Genomic DNA, 13,853 nt, shown 5'->3' on the forward strand with positions numbered 1-13,853 from the left:
AGTGCCGTGTTGTGGGCAACAACGTAGCCTGTGACACAACAACAATAGATGTGCTGTTTTAAAATATCTATATTCTGTTAATCAGGGCCGGCCCGAGGCATAAGCGAACTAAGCGGCTGCTTGGGGCCCCCTGGCCACCTTCTAGCACAGATGAGTCTGCGTGGTGGGAGGGGGCCCCCCAAATCAAATTCTGCTTAGGGCCCCCAAGAGGCTCGGGCCGGCACTGCTGTTAATGTATAAATCTGGGTTTTTGCTGGTGGCTGGAGGAGATTGTGTCATTCTGCTGCTGTACTTGCAGCACATGTTGAGAGGGGGGGGGGGTGGTCTAAATATAGTTAACTCGCATTAATTCAATAAGCACTGTAGTATTGTAATTTGAACATTGCTACACATCCCGTGTGTGTATCTGCATGTATGCAACTTCACGCTCACGGCCAACACCAGTGACGATTGATTGAATCTATCCCAGACATCCCCCTAGGTAGACTCAGCCTAAAATGAGTACCTGGCGTTGCGGTGTTGTAGTAAACATCGCCACTGGGGGAGACAAAGGCGGCCGGGTGTGGTGCTGTACACCCACCCCCTCGTGTGCCTTTATAGGTGCTACTCGCTAACAGCACTTGCCCCTACAGCCTGTTACAGGCTACACGGGGGATCTTTGTCTTTGTTGTGTGTCTGTAGGTGCTCGCTGACAGCACTTGCCCCTACAGCCTGTTACAGGCTACACGGGGGATCTTTGTCTTTGTTGTATGTCTGTAGGTGCTTGCTAACAACACTTGCCCCTACAGCCTGTTACAGGCTACACGGGGGATCTTTGTTGTGTGTTTGTAGGTGCTCGCTAACAGCACTTGCCCCTACAGCCTGTTACAGGCTACACGGGGGATCTTTGTCTGTGTTGTGTGTCTGTAGGTGCTCGCTAACAGCACTTGCCCCTACAGTCTGTTACAGGCTACACGGGGGATCTTTGTCTTTGTTGTGTGTCTGTAGGTGCTTGCTAACAGCACTTGCCCCTACAGCCTGTTACAGGCTACACGGGGATCTTTGTCTTTGTATATATGTACACAGTACAGTGCATGTGATTATCCTGTATATTGTGTGTGTGTGTACAGTACTGTATTTGTAAGCCCCTACGAACCCGGCGACCTGAGTTCAATTCCTCCAGCCACGGCTGACGTCAGTGACGTGCCCTATCAGAGCACCGCTGCTGGGTCGACTCATCGCCACCGGGGAGACAAAGGCGGCCGGGCGTGGTGCTGCTGACCACAGCACCACCACCACCACCGCCTTCCACACTCCCCCTACGTTGAACGCTAAGAGCACTTGCCCCAAAAGTATATTTAGTTTATACGGGGGACCTTTGCATGTATTTGTGTGTACAGCTCTGGTCACTCCACTGCTGGATGAAGTGGACGTGTACACAATCCATGTGTACCACAGTACACTGCTGGAATTAATACATAGTGCTGCAGGGTACTGCACTGAGTGTTAACAATGCCTGTCATACACACTGTGTATTTGTAGTAGACTCGTGTTAAAGGGAAGCTATGTCCCGGGTGCTGTTCAAATGCTGCCTTGGTTTTAATTGGGATTTTTTTTTATATCTTTATACAGCAGTGCGCAATTTTAATATGTGCACGTCCAATATTGCACTGCTCTGACAAGTTCTGCCTTGGCTACATGGCGCTTCCAGGGGCGAACACGCAATATCTCCCATTCAAGAACATACTTGACAGATACACGGCAAAATTGGACCTTTTTGTTTGTATTAAAGTATGAGAATAGGTTTTCCCCTTTTTTCTGGCAACAAAGCAGGTGTTAAAATGTTTAAACACCAAACTGAAACCTTTTACTAGAAATCATGTCTGCATTAACCACAATACTTGTGGTCAGAATGCAAACAAAAAACACACTCTGATAATAGATGCATTGTCTTTGAAACTGATTGGTCCACACCAGAGACAGCTTTCTTTGGAGCCTAGTCTCAAAAGGTGTCAGACCTAACAAAACAGGTGTTAGACCTGACACATTTTGAGACTAGGCTACAAAGAAAGCTGTCTCTGGTGTGGACCAATCCGTTTCAAAGACAATTAATTTATTATCAGAGTATGTTTTTTTAAATTTGCATTCTGACCACAAGTATTAGGTTAATGCAGACATGATCCATTGTAAAAGGTTTCAGTTTGGTGTTTTAACATTTTAACACATGTTTTGTTGCCAGAAAAAAGGGGAAAATCTATTCCCATATTTTGGTACTGGCAAAGGAGGTCCCATGATGTAGTATTAAAGTATACAAAAATAAGAATATGGTTTACCCCCTCTGGCAATAAACCAGGTGGTGTTAAAATGTCCAAACGCCAAATAGAAACATTTTGCAAGGAATCATGTTCGCATTAACAACACGTACTTGTGGTGAAGATGCAGACAAACTTTATTGCAGACTTGATTGCTTATGCCTCAAAAGTACAGCAAATGGCTATTATTCCCCACAAACTTTGCTTTTATGACCAGGACAGTGATATGTTGAAATTTACCTATTTTCAATGATAAAACGTGTGCATTTGTGTCATTCTTTCACATAAAGTCCTGGTCACAAAAGCAAAGTTTGTGGGGAATAATATCCATTTTCTATACTTTTGAGGCATAAGTATTTAGAAAATAACACTTACAACCCAGGGACACAAATCGTGTTACATAGTGGGGTGTGTTTGTTTGCATGTTCACCACAACTGCGTGTGTGGCTCATGCAGACTTGATTCCTTGCAAAAGGTTTCTATTTGCTGTTTGACCATGTTAACACCTCCTGTTCTATTGCCAGAAAGGGTAAAACGTATTCTTATTTCTTCATACACACACGGCAAGTCCAGTTTAATCATGACAAGTACCCAAATAAAATACCGTATCACACTGGCCCCCCCCCCTTCTTTCACCAACACACGTTGACCAGCGCGGTGAAGTATGGTAAGAAAGAAAACAACAACAACAACCGTATTGGAGAGGCCCTATTCCAACAAATTGAGTTCACAATAGGGCTGGCCGTACACAATTTCACAGTGATTGTTACGGGATGTACTGGGATGTAGTACATACCGGTGGTGGTGTAATGAAAGCAAAAAACTACATTCTTGTACGGTCTTATTGTCAATCGACTGCTGGATGAGGGATTTTCAATGTTGGGGGGGGGGGGGGGGCGAGTGGCGGTGGTTACTTGACCATACTCTACCGTGACCGGTTGGTGATGGCGTAAATAGAGTACAACATTGTGGCTTTGAAATGTGGATTTTGGAGGAAAGATTCAGCAACGATGAGGGTTGTTGCCATTGTTGGGGTGTTTGGGGGTCTTCTCACAAGTCGGTGTGGAATTATTTTTTTCATAAATTGTCGGTGCATTGCTCGACGCGGAAACAATTTGAGATGCCCGCATTGGCCTTCGCTGTGGTCTCGACCATGTCATTTACAGCCACTGCGTACAATTCAAGTTACAACTCTGAACACACATTGACACATTCATATACTGCGGCCCCTTCGGCTCTTCGTCTTTCGTATGGCTTGATGTAGGTTGCAGAGGAACAACTTTACCATTTCAAATTCGAGCCGTCAAGCCCAGATCACCGTGTCAGGAGCAGCGGCTGGAGGGTATCTTAGAAGAAACAACGCATAAAACATGGTTAGGTTATTTTTGTACCAAGCTGCCAGACATGAGTGTGAAGCTTCATTAATGATATAAAAAAAGACTTTACAACCATGTTCAACCCCTGTTATGGAATGCCATTGATGTTACTTCATGAAGTTGAATACCGTACTGGGCAAGAAGAGATGTATCTCCTGCTCATCACAACGATTCAATGAATTGTCACGAGTTGAGGTCTCGATCTAGTTCACTACATGAATCTTTTTTTTGGTTGAGCCATCTCTCATTTGCCTCATTTGCATTGTGTCTAATTGTTTTGCCTCTGACATATACCGTACTTAACTGTAACAACAAGTCATGAGTCACGAATAGTGGAATAGATTAGATATTAGACGGGTGATTTTAAATGCTATCAGTAGTCCTGTCATTAAAGGACAGTGGTACTCATGTCATAATGTGATCTTGTCATTATGTTCCGTGTGGCCAAAAACACATTCCTGCGGAGGGAGCTGGTAGGAACATTGGGTTGCTCGGTCAATGGCCAGGGTCAACGGCGGCGTGGTGTATTCCGCAAATATGGCCGACTGTGAGGGCGGGCACAAGCCGGCGTGAGTAGGTTAAACGTTGAGTTTTATAAGGGCACCACGGGGTGACCAGCCCCTCCCCACCCACCCACCCAGCCCCACCCCTCCCATTTTTGGATGCAGGACGGACGGACACAATAATCCCCTGTGGGCTGGTGTAACCATGAGGTTCCTACCAGTATAAGAATTTTAAATCAACGAATGCGTGCATCTGTACACATCCGATTAAAATGCGAAGTAGGCCTGGAAAGGTTGGGCTTCATCCCAAAATTATGCCCAACCAGAAAACAAACAAACCGAGTTTCGGTGGGGGTGGAAGTTTACCTCTTTTGTTTAAGGGGCCTTCACACATACACAGTGGCGTTTGATTGCTTGTGCTGCGACATGCATTGTGTTGTAACATCCTTGATCTCTGGGGATGTAATTAACCATGTTGAGAGCTTCATTGATAGGACATTCATTGCTGGCTGTGCATCTGGACATTGCCCCGTGTTAAGTCTTGGCAGTAGATGCCATGGTTTTTACGACATAGCAACACTTCAGAGCTTTGGTAGTCAGGGTACAACAATCCTTATAACACATTGCGAAATCCCACAGAGACAATAAGTATGTGTTAATGAAGGTCTTGGAAAGTGTTATTAATTTTCTGTAACAAAAGGAAGCGTTTTGTTACCATGAGAAACAATGACGGTCTATCCCAATTCGTGTGACACCTTGCAAAAACATGCATTATATTGTGGCCAAAGCAAATACTTGTTTTTATGGAGCGTAGTAAGCTTGATACGTTTATCTTGTTTTAAATGTTAAACCATCACAACAGGCTTTGTTGTGCGGACTACAAGCCAATGCAACTTTATTTGCTTTGATAATGTGCATCTGTCCTGAACCACCTCTCAAGAAGGAACGACTTTCCGTTTCCGAATAACAATTTGCAGACACAACCACAGCTAACACGTTTTACTGTGGGGGGGAACAGCACCCGCAGCTTTCTGTAGAAGTCGAACTGGAACAATCCTAGATTAACACTCCGATCCGATGACAAATAATCCAGTTTGGATCTTCTTCCAATTTGCGTTGATGCATAAATCCAAGCCGTCGCATTCGTAACACGCTTGTGCATGCCCAATGACGCTTATTAGGGCCGATGTAAACTCACAGTATTTAACGCTCGTGTGGTGGAGATTTAAACTGCATTTAACAGGGTGTGGACTGATTAGAGAAGGAGCCTACTATTGGTTTACCCTTTGCACCCTGACCCAAACCCATGCCCTCTACCTAACCCCACGCTCACCACTCACCAGTTGTAGAATGTACAGAATGTAAAGTCACTAGAGTTGTAAAATGAGCAACTTCACGTTGCTCACCTTGAGTTTATTGCTCAACACTCCTTTTTATATATGTTTTGGTATGTCTCCAATTGGTATGCAAATTGCATTATCAGCATCACATGAGATGAAGACATTTCCGTTCAGAACTCTGGCAGTAAGGAACGTACAAATCATATTTTGTCAGAGCATAGCCCCGGACATTGATGTTGCATAACCGGTTTTGAGATCCATTTGGCTGTGGCTTTATCCACACCCGGGTCACATCTTTCGTATAGCGCTGGGCAGAATGTCCATTGCATGTCAATTATCTTCATGTTCTTATACTCATGCTGAAATTGTCAAAATGAAGCAAACATCCTCATTGAATAGGAAATATATTTCTTGCCATCGTGGTGACCAAGCTAAGACCATCATCTCACTGAACTTGAGATTCCAATTTAATCACAGGTGACCGCCCGATTCAAACGCTGGATCTCTCAGCAGTGGTGGATTAGACCTCCAACATGGTATTACAGTACCCCCCGTGTCGCCTTCCACCCAGCGCCCGCAATGTTATATTATCGTTGAGATTTCAGATAGAGCTAAGCGTTCAACCTCTCCATTGCCTCTCTGTACTGTACTGTAAGAAAAGGCTGACACGTCACCTCTGTTGATGATGAATGTGAGTTTTTCTTTGTTAAGTTGAGTGGTCTTTATTTTACACGAGACAATTCCAAATAAAACATTGCCGTTGGCTGCGGATTTGAATGCCCGGTACAATCCACCGCTTTACATGGAATTCAAATAACACCATGCTTTGGTATTTCTGTTGGTGAATATAATCATCATTGTCCTTACTCTATCCACTGCTATATGAAGGCCTCCCCAAGCAATCAACATCTCTCTCATGGCCTTGTGAAGCCAGATCTTAGCGAGATGGTGCAATATTACAGTGCGGTACTTAAAAGTCAGACTATCTGTCGTCTTGGAATATGGGAAAAGTGAATGAAGCGATGGCGAGGTGGGATTGGCATCAGCGGCATTGGCTGTCATCACCTCTTTACTTTGACCTTGACGTCGATATTGGTTAAATGTCACCGGTTGTTTTGCAAGATTAAATCCATTCATTAACGCGCATATCTTTACCGTACTGTGGATATATGCATTGCGCACAATCTACCGCTCTCAAATATATTTTTAGCCCTCTTTTCTGCACACGTCGCATTGACGCGCTATTGAGCACCAATGTCTCAGTGCGGTTTTTTTCTTCCCCAAACTGTGCCAGGATTAAATGCGTGGCATAGCTCCAACAGATTTACAGTCGTTTTCCCAGCAGATTGATGATTCCGTAGCAGTGGAATAAATTGTCTCCTGCTTTCCGTGGTCAGAAAGGGCCAAGGTTGTGTGTGTGTGTTTGCGTATGTGCCTGTGTGTGTGTGGAGCGGTGGTGTTGCGGTTAGTGCGCTGCGCTACGAAACTTGCGACCCAGGATCGATTCCCGCTCATGGCCGACACCAGTGACGATTATCTGAACCGCTCCTGGGCCTCCCCTAGGTCAACTCGGACTCAAATGAGTACCTGGTGTGTTGTATAAACATCGCCGCTGGGGAGACAAAGGCGGTCGGGCGTGGTGCTGGCCACCCACCCCCTCGTGTGCCGTGCCGGCCTTCATAGGTGCTCGCCAACAGCACTTGCCCGAACAGTATGTTAAGTAGTTGCATTGGGGAAACTAAGCGACATGTCTTGGACCGCGTTCGTGAGCATAAGGCAGATCTGAAACATGGTAGGACCAATACTTCGGCCTTGGCTGATCATTGTTTTAATGCGGTTGGCTCACGCAAAATTGATTTCTCTAAGACGAAGGTACCTTGCAAACCCACTGGCTATCAACAAAGATTCGTTCATGAAGCCATCCATGTATACAGACATCGACACAATTTCAACCGAGAGGATGGGTACAAACTCAGCAATCACTGGAAAGACGTTATCAACCAGTTTAAGTCATAACTGGCTATAATGTTTCCATTTTAGCACTGTCCATTGCTCACCAGTTTTTAACCCCCTCACATTCACATAACCTTCTCCGCCCTACATGTGGAGGAGGTGCACCGTTTTTTAATCCCTCACATTAACATCAGCTCCTCCGCCCATGCTGCTGACACTTGGGCTACACCAATTTTAAACCTTTATCAACAGTTTGCCTTTAGAGGCTAACCCCTATTTTCTCTCCACCTAATGATGACCGCTTATGTTGCGATCGAAACGTCGTAATTTTTTGTTATTTTTTTTAACCTATCTACGTGACTTTACCAAAAGACCCAAAGAACATGAATAGTATGTTAAGGCTCTACGGGGGGTCATTGTCTTGTGGAATGAAAGTGTAGTAGAATCCGGCGATCCGAGGTCGATTTCCGCTCGCAGACAACATTGGCCACAAATAAGTCCTGAGCCTACCCGAGGTCAACCCAGCCTTGAAGAGTACCTGCTGCGGTGTGTAAACATCAGCACTGGGGAGACAAAGGTGGCCACGCGTAGGGCCTACAAACCACCCTTTCGTATGCCATGCCAGCCGAAATAGATGCTCGCCAACAGCCGTTGCCCCATCAGTCTCCTAAAGAGTCTATATGGGGGATCTTTGTCTTTGCATTGTGTGTGGAGGAACGGCACAGTGAGCTAACAGCCCAATCGTTACTCATCGGAGAGCTGCCGAACATGACCCAGCTCATGGATACTCCCCCATGAAGGACTATTTACCTTAACTGCTGCACGTGTGTTTATTCGCATGTCTGCTCCCTTGGTGCTATTTAAATGCTCGTCTGTTGTCTCTGCTCCTCGTGTTATGGATATTAGAATGCTTCGACCGTGTACAATGTTGCAAAAGCTATATGCACATTATGTGGGTCCATCGGTAAGGTCACGTAGATAGGTTCAAAGAAAATAACAAAAAGTAACAAAAAACTACGACGTTTCGATCGCAACCCTAGCGGTCGTCATCAGGAAAAGAAAAAAAATATCTAGGTGACTTTACCGAAAGAACCAAATAATATGAATTGCTGCAGTCACGAAAGCTTTAAGTCAAGATCTATATGCACACTTTCGTAATTGTGCAATTCAGTTTTGATTCATGCAACATCTAAACACAACTGCATGTGAAGACACTGCACGAAAAACAGTGCGACACGCGCATCACGTGCATGGTAGCATATACTCTTTACGCTGAAGTATATATTTAACCAGGTGAGAATTTGAGAGGCCAGGATAGTCTCATTTTGGAAGGGTGACTTGGCTCATCAAAATAACAGAAGTGAAATACAGGACAGCAATCAAGAAAAACAGAGAGCGGAACCAGAACAAGTGGTGCCACGTGAGAAATATGATATCGCACACGCGCTTATATAATTGTTACTTCATAAAGTCACTGCAGCACAAGTCTGTTTGGCCACGTTATTTATGGACCCATCACAGTATCATTACACAATTACGTTGCAGACTGTAGCACGAGTGTGGTGCGGTATTTCAACAGTCTAGGGGGGGTGGGGGAGGAGGCCTCTATCCAGCAGTGGACAGACCACAGCAGATTATGTACTGGGGAGGGTTCTTGGGAGCTGATAGCTGGTATAAGTATAGTAATAGGTTTTTACCCTTTCAACTGGTACAAAAACTGACACCTTTATACAAGGCATCATGTTTGCAATAACCACAACACAAGCAGTCAAAATGCAAACAAAAAGAAACAACTCTGATAATGATAATGATATGCACTGTCCTTGAAGTTGATTGGTCCACACCCGAGACAGCTTTTCTTAGAGCCTAGTCTCCATTGGTGTTGGACCCGATGACGCCAAAAAGCGTACAACTCAAAAACAGCGCACTATCAGAGTATTGAGAGCTCGGGGTAAGCATTTACACTGAGACCTCCTTTACCAGTGGCAAAATATAGTAATAGGTTTTTACCCTTTCAACTGGTACAAAAACTGACACCTTTATACAAGGCATCATGTTTTTGTTTGCATTTTGACTGCTTGTGTTGTGGTTATTGCCAACATGATGCCTTGTATAAAGGTGTCAGTTTTTGTACCAGTTGAAAGGGTAAAAACCTATTACTATATTTTGCCACTGGTAAAGGAGGTCTCATAGCTGGTATAAGCTTGTAAATCCAACACACTGTAGTACATCCTGTGTGCTGTGTCAAAGGCGGACGTGAGAAAAATCATACGTTGGATTTCATTGCATGACAGGTGGACCCGTGACGAAGCAAAGCCTTGTAACCCATGCAATGCTGTTGTCAAGCCGGACCATATAAGTGTTGCATCCTCCAGCAGGTTAAGCGGTCTTCCTTACCCACTGTTGGAGTAGCTGCCGGGTCACTTGCCCGTGGCGGTTAATCTCAAGATCACCTTGCGCTCACCTTGCTCTCCCCTTGAAGACACATCTGCACGCCTGTGAAGTAATCCATCGCATCGATCCAGGTTGCCACTGTCCACTAAATTATTGAGAAAAATAAGGGCACGCGTGTTTCGACTCGGGGAAAGCCTCATGTTGTAACCAAACGGATAAGAGAGGGTCATAGACACGGTTGCGATGATCTCTGTCGTGTGACAAATAGGAAATGTTGTTACGTGTGAGTTTGTTAATGTCGTGCAGTGAAGGCACAGCTGGAAGCTGACTCATTTTGATGCTTTAAATGCACTGTATAAATTTTTTTAAGCACGAATGTTACCAAATTGACACTTCTCCATTCATATTTAATCGTACAAATGTTAATATATCAATATTTGTTACTTTCTAAGTGTTTTTTTTCATCAATGTCCACTAATTGATAACTGCTCAAATGTCAATGAAAAACGTTTTGCAATATTTCAGTTTAATAGGAAATCCACAATCTCCAATGACAAGTCGGTCAATATATACCGTATCGTTCTCTACTTTCAAGAAGGGCCATGGCACACAGCCATGTGTAAAACTGTAAAATGTTTTCATTTTATGGCGGTGTTAATGTTTACTTTTTTTTTATTGACATCCACTCATGTGACCAGATATATCAGCAACCATCAGTTTACGTGTATATGTTGGACTTCTTTTGCGCCGTACGTAGCCAAGCGTGCTAATCGGAGATGCGGCGGGGGGAAGGTTAACACACTAGAACACAAACGGCAGTTTTAAAGAAATGAGTTTACCGCATAGGATTGGCTTTCTGGTTAAGTATGGAATGTGGTTGCAGTGGCAGACAGTGCGAGACACGCCTGCTTGAATGTCACAACAATGTGTTCTGTACAGCCTTCCGATGTGTTTTTGGGTTGTTGGGCGCGATGTCGGACGTTTCGGCGTGCCCCCCCCCCCTGCAGTTTTTGAAGCAGCTTCCATGCGCGTGGAGGCAGAAGTCGGACATGGTGCCGGACAACATGCAGTACAACCCGAAAACACATCGGAGAGCTATGCAGCATAACCGTGAAAATGTACGCGGTCGTAATATGTCCTGTAAATTAAGTCCATGGACCGCACATTTAAAATTGTTACTCTGTCATTAGGCGATCATCCTTTGAGTACTCTGAGTAACACTTCCCACGGTTACGTCATGTGTGTTGGCTTGGCCCCATCAGACGATTGAATCTAATCGCTGTTGCTAAATAGCAAACAACAAAAGTTTTGCGGCCTAATTACAGACAAACATTGACAAATTGCCTCGGGGACCTTATCAAAACATGTCAGTGCTTTGATGAAGAATAACAAAAAATATATCTCTGAGCATATCCCCACTTTCACACACACGCACACAAACCCACGCACGTGGCTTTGGTGATGCAGGTGATTAATGCAATCACCATTGGTCAGGGATGGAATAGCCTCTGGCCGCTGCCCAGTCTGCAATGATTCTGCCTGTACTAAGTGGCGTGGCCATGTGCTCTGATTTACACATGACGTTGCCACCGTGCCCAGCTGAAAACAGATCCGTGTTCGCTGCAGACTGACCGTCTGCCCATTTTGATCGCCGCTTTATGACCATTAGGCCCTCTTCGGTGCGAGCAATCGGATGCCCGTTTTTAAACGGAGCGATTGTAAACAACGGGAGCAATTTCTTTCCTCGAAAGTGCCATAAATCATTCGTTTCGTAGCAGCGGTTATGAATGTGTGTTTCACGCACCGCCCTGCGTTGAAAATAGAAATGTTCATAGCTGAACTTTACCCCGGTCGGCGTGCCTTGTCGTTCAGTTCTGAAGGCCACGTTCTCGCTGCCGAATGCGGTACTATTGTTTCAGACGCTCTTTGATGAACACCACTGCTGCATGTGTACGCATACTCTTTATGCATTCCGTACGTACATATATAGTATCGTACCGTACTGCATGTGAATATACACAGTGATGTAATAGCAGCAGTATGCTATGGTGTGCCATACCGGCATATCTCAGAACCCCAAACACGTGTTACCGGCTGGCATTTTTAAAATAATAGTTCTTATTTCTTTAACACGGTAGTGAACTTGGGCTGCTGCAGGACTATAATAGGTTTCAGTCGGGGGCTTCTGCATTTACATTTTAACTTGTTAATATATACAATGACACCCTATTAGGCATCTAACGATGCATCGAATTGGTCAATTAAATAGATCATTATGCTAACGATACGTGCACCAAATCTTGCTTGTATAAATCAATTATGTAAAGTAGTTTATTTTTTCAATTCGTATGTTTTGCAAGTAGTGAGTTCACGTGACCCCGACAGCCACTTAGAGGCGCTACATTCACAATCGTGTAAAGCGTAAATTGCAAATCCAAGTCACAACGGTGAGGGAGAGAGCAGGGGTGAGTGAGGGGTGTGGGGCAGGGAATCGTGACACGTCGAATTTGTTGTCTTTCCCCCGAATCAAGAGGCGAATGGCTCACAGGGTTATTCCAAATAAATGAAATTAAATGCATCCAATGAGCACAGTTGGCCACGTACGAAAGAAGTTCAACATCCACCCACACACATACCTGTCAACCCCTTATCAGTGCCTACTTTATTACAGACCAATTCAGACCCTATTGGTCACCCCGTGCCCTTGTAAATTTAATCATTCATCCTACAAAGTCCCATCACAAGGGAGAAACACAAATATAAAACGTGTTTTGCCCATATTGAAACGGCTGTACGTTGAAAACTCATTTTCCTTGTTCAAGAATATGGGTAAACCGTTTGGGTTGACAGCGTCTGAATGCATACATTCAGACGCTGTCTTCTCAACAGACCTGTTCTTCACCTGAGGACGGCTGCTTGCGTTGTGGCCGAAACGTCGTGAGAATTATTTTATTATGTTTTATTTTTATTATTTTATTATTTCCCTTCTACGTGACTTTACCGAAAGAACCAAGAAGAGGTATGCATACATGATGCCTCGCCCCATTGTTTTGAAACATGACTTGCCTTCACATGCTGCAGGTGTCGAGAATGCTTGGTTTATTTGTTCTGAGAGCACGACCAGAAACTCAGCTGAGTTAACATTGGGCGACGTCCTTTGAACACCGTGCACGCGGGCAGTTCGATGGTGCTCGGCTTACTTTGCGGAGCCCATGTAGGCTATGGGCGTGGGAAGCCGTAGGAATTTATGACCAACTGGTTTGTATTAGCTTGCTTGCCCAGTCACACTATAGGGTGGTCACACCAGAGTTGAATGGAGTGTTGTGTTTCGATTTAAAGCTTTCGTGACTGCAGGGATTCATCTTCTTGGTTCTGTCGGTAAAGTCACGTAGAAGGGAAATAACCCAGCTTAAATATAGGCTCCAAGCTTGGTGGTGTTTCATTCTTCACCTGAGGACGGCTGCTTGCGTTGTGGCCGAAACATCGTGAGAATTATTTTATTATGTTTTATTATTTTATTATTTCCCTTCTACGTGACTTTACCGAAAGAACCAAGAAGATGGAGTGTTGTGTGTCTACGTCTCTACGTCTCTGTCAGCTGACAATTCAGCTCCCTCGCTGTTGGGAACGCAGGGGCGCTCAGCCCCAGGGGGCATAAGTTGGATGCCTGAACCGTGGTCATCAATTTGTGGATGATGAACAGTATTGCTAAATACGCAGGAAATCGCTATTGGAATTGTTTAGTTGGGAGTGTGTCGTACACCCAAAGTTGTACTTCATATATAACGACCTGCTGTCAATCTCCTGCTGGATGAAGGTCTGTACGTACTTTGCGCTTCTTTCGCACCGTACATAGCCAACCGTGCTAATCGAAGGTGTCTGTCATGAGCGGTTGTCTGACCATACTTCGTCCCTATGGTCAGTGCGGACTGATAAAGGAAGGTGCCCGTGATGTATTCAAATATATCGCTCGCCACTGCTGCGAGCTATGGCCTG

The 13,853-nt window shown here is 44.7% G+C and overlaps 1 protein-coding gene across 5 annotated transcripts in view; it reads left to right on the forward strand.

Moving 5' to 3' along the window:
* LOC144937630 (RELT-like protein 1) overlaps positions 1–13,853 on the forward strand; it is a 49,955-nt gene that overhangs the window by 1,907 nt on the left and 34,195 nt on the right. Inside the window, exon 1 of one of the 5 annotated variants that reach the window (XM_078864983.1) lies at positions 10,864–10,975. The exons of the other annotated variants lie outside the window; for them this stretch is intronic. The gene's annotated coding sequence lies outside the window, so the exon portion shown is untranslated. Of the gene's footprint in view, positions 1–10,863; positions 10,976–13,853 lie in introns of those variants that run through there. 5 annotated transcript variants of the gene reach the window in all.

The sequence above is a fragment of the Lampetra fluviatilis genome, chromosome 19 (genome assembly GCF_964198595.1).
Source record: "Lampetra fluviatilis chromosome 19, kcLamFluv1.1, whole genome shotgun sequence".
In the NCBI taxonomy this organism is placed as follows: Eukaryota; Metazoa; Chordata; class Hyperoartia; order Petromyzontiformes; family Petromyzontidae; genus Lampetra; species Lampetra fluviatilis.